Source organism: Lathyrus oleraceus, chromosome 5 (assembly GCF_024323335.1).
Source record: "Lathyrus oleraceus cultivar Zhongwan6 chromosome 5, CAAS_Psat_ZW6_1.0, whole genome shotgun sequence".
Taxonomy (NCBI): Eukaryota; Viridiplantae; Streptophyta; class Magnoliopsida; order Fabales; family Fabaceae; genus Lathyrus; species Lathyrus oleraceus.
Genome location: NC_066583.1, coordinates 200369791 through 200373319, shown reverse-complemented (window position 1 = coordinate 200373319; position 3529 = coordinate 200369791). Strand labels below are relative to the sequence as shown.

The 3529-nt window shown below is 39.4% G+C and overlaps 1 long non-coding RNA gene across 2 annotated transcripts; it reads left to right on the top strand.

The window, feature by feature from the left end:
- Positions 1 to 346: 346 nt before the first annotated feature.
- LOC127082827 (uncharacterized) lies at positions 347 to 1981 on the top strand. Of its 2 annotated transcripts, XR_007788226.1 has the most exons (4): positions 348 to 923; positions 1033 to 1280; positions 1568 to 1675; positions 1801 to 1981. It is a non-coding gene; the product is annotated as an uncharacterized LOC127082827 (long non-coding RNA). The 2 variants fall into 2 exon arrangements; XR_007788225.1 differs by having other exon boundaries at positions 347 to 923; positions 1033 to 1675.
- Positions 1982 to 3529: the final 1548 nt, after the last annotated feature.

Below are 3529 nucleotides of genomic sequence, written 5' to 3'. Positions count from 1 at the left end.
GGGCCTAAAACTTAGACCCGCCCCGCAAAAACATGAGGGCGGGGCGGGGAAAGCCCGCGGGCACTGCACTCTTTAAGCCTAAATATGCAAAAATTTATGTAAATACACATGCCCGCAAAAGCCCGCGAAAAAAACGGGGCGGGGCGGGGCGGACATATTTGAGGGTGAGGGCCTAAATTCTTGGCCCGCCCCGCACAAAAGTGCGGGAAAAACGGGCATGTCCCGCGGGCCGAGCCCTTTTTGCCACCCCTAGTTTTAATGAGGGTTAGCATGAACATGGGCCAGGTGGTTTGTAAAACGGAGAAAGGGGGTGGTGGTCAAGAACTTACCTATTTAATTGGGCCAAAAGTCCAAGTCTTTCAGTCATCATGATACGGGTTCGAAGAACACCCAAAAAAGCCTTTTGATGCTCAGACGCACCAACCAGAGTGCTCACCTTCGACGCCGGAAAAATCATGGTGGCGTTCGCGAGTGGTTAGATTCACACCGTCGTTGCTGATTCGCATGAAGAGTGAAAGACGTCGAGTCTAGATGCGGAATGAAGATCCAAAGAGCATGCCATGGTTGTTGGATCGAGGCGAATTCGATGCAAAACTCAACCCCGATTCTTAAATTCGTATCGTAGTTTCTGCGTTGTGGCTGTCCGATTCTGAATGGTGATGTGTTTGTGTCTTCGTCGTTTAATTCGTGGTCGTTGTGTAGGATGCATCGTGGTAATGAATGAATACTTGTGTTCGTTGTTGATGATTAGGAGTGAAGGACTATTCTTGAGTTCTTCTAGTGTGTTGCGTTTCCGTTGAAGATGATTTCACGTTCGTGCACTCTGATGAGATTCGTGGTACCTTTGCTCGTGCATGGAGTGAAAGATTCTGAAGAAGGAAGAAATGGCCCACTAGATTCACGCTCCGACACGGTGGCTTCAGGTAAGCTCTTCCTTCAATCTTCTTTCTTCCCGTCGTGATTTCGTTTTCTTCTTCTTTTCTTATATTTTTGCTTTGTTCTGTTCCTCTCCAATTCTTTTCTTTTGGTTAGGTGAGGGCTTGAAGTGGAGATTCTGTTTGCAGGTTGAAGGAGGTTAGAAGGTTTTGGTGGGAGGTTTTTGAGTGTTGCTATATGATGGTGGAGAAGTGAAGAAGTTTCTTGAAGTTATGGTTTTTGGGTTAAAGGTCTGTTATGAAAAAAAATGGGAGTGAAATTAGTCCAAGTTCGTTTCCTGATTCAAGCGGCTTTTTATCTCCCAATTCTGTTATGAAGAGGAACAAAAAGGAAATTTTTGTCGGGTATGTCGTTCAAACTATTCATTATGTTTGACCGTTATGGAGTTTTTGAAAGTGTTCTTGAAGTAATCAGTTATGGAGAGGGTTCTATTATGGCTTTTAGTTATGAATCTTGGTTTGAGAAATTTTGTACCAATTCTATTAGGTGGTTGTGGTTTGTTGACAGTTGAGTTGGTTAGAGAGTTGGTTGGAGAAGAGTTTAAAGGGGGAGTTTTCTCTGTGAGGCGTGATTTGTTGATTTCCGGTTAGAAGAGGCTTTTGTTTAAACAGTTTTGTGTATTGGTTAACAGGTTTTGTCAACAATTGAGAATTTCTTGATAGTTACCGGAACTCGGTTTTGGTTGGAGTGAAGCTTCCGGTTCCGGTTATCGGTTGATGTCAGTTGGGAGTTTTGGAAGGTTATTTTCAAGTTTTGTTCTTAATATTCCCCTTTTCTTTGGAGTTATGTTACTCTTTTCCTTTCCCACTTCCGTAGTCTGTTTTCTCCTATCATAATCTCTCTTTTTTTGTTGATTTCCTGCAGAGTTTCCATTGGTTTTGATTGTTGCTGCTGCGGTTTGATGGTTGCATTGTTCTAAAATGAACCGTGACAAAAGTCCATTTGCTTAAAGCATATCATATGTCCGCGGGTAGGTGGGGAACGGTTCACACCAGTCAGGCATAACACCTTTTCTCTTTCACCAGTGCGACATTCAGACCCCCCCCCCCCCATGATTAGAATATGTGTCGAATCTGCTCTGTGTTGCAATCCAGTATGTGCTAGATATACCACTTATACATGCTGCAAGCGACTTATGGTAAGGTCGAACATCATCCCATTCCTTACGTAGCTGAATAGTAGGCTTGGAATTGCTTGAAAATTACATATTCTTGTAATGGCCATATATGATTTTCGGTTTGGACTTTGGACTGAGTTGCTATCTCTACAGGTTATGAAACTCTTCATTGGCTGCCTTGAAATGCATTGGCTGCCATGGTGGAACACTTTGATTTGGATTGCTTATGTTTTGGACCTTTGACTTGAATTGTATCGGTAGGGTTTTTGTATGTATAGAAATGGATTAGAAATTGGATGTAATGGTCAATTGGTATTTGGTTTATGAATGATTTTTGTGTTAGAAAATTGAATGTTGGATTTGTAATAGAATGAATTGTTTTGGAATGAAATTGTTTGTAATTTTGAACTATTAGGTTTGTGAATGGAAGTTGCAAGTGAATGAATTTGAAACATTTAAATTGGAATTGGTTTGGAATTATCCTTTAAATGAAGATGAATGTAGTTGGTTCATATGTTTGGAAATGGGAATTAGTATTTTGGTTGAATGTAATATGTGTTTGGATAAATTAGAAATGATTTATGATGGTTGGAAATTGAACTTGGTTTAGGTTTGTAATGGATGAATGTTAGTTTGAATGATGTAATGTATTGTAAATGTTGGAAAGTATTGTAATGTGAAGTAGTTGTTAAACATTTTTGCTTATGAAGTTAGAAATGAATAGATATACAATTTGAATCGGATTGAAATATATGGTTTATGGTCCAATGATGAATGGAAATGTGGTTTTGGTTTGAAATTGTGGTTTGGGTTGACTTTGGTCAAAGTTGACCAAAAAGTCAATTATTGACCAAAGTCAACACTTGGTCAAAGTTCCATTCTTTTTGTATTTTCTCGTGTAATGAATCACTGTAATGATTGTAATTGACCATTTGAATGAAATTGGATTGAAATGGTTTTGTACTTGAAATGGAATTGCACCTTGAACATGAACGGATGCTTGAACAGGTATGACTAAAATATGAATGGGCTTGAACATGTATGAAATGAATTAGCTTGAAAATGGATTGAACATGACTTTGATATTAAAATGAGTAGATGAAATTGAATTAGGCCAAATACCCATGAATAAACTATGAAATAATTATGGCCAACCCCACAGATGTGTATAAATGATGTCAGTCTTATGAGCAAGTTATGAACGTGAGGAGATGATCAGATGAAAGTTGTGGGGCTAAGGATTTGGACTAGAATCAAAGGTCACAAACATGAGATGCACACGTGAGATCATGAAAGCCAATGGAATCAAAACCAAGGAAACAAACATGAATGTCCAATGAATAAGGTTGTAGGAGGAAGCTTGACCAAACAAAATCAAGCACAATGGGTGATGAAGAACCAAATGAGATTAGGGTTTGTGGAAACATCATTAAGTGAGGATCCCTAGATTAAGGTTTTGCTTCGCCAAGAAGTCAC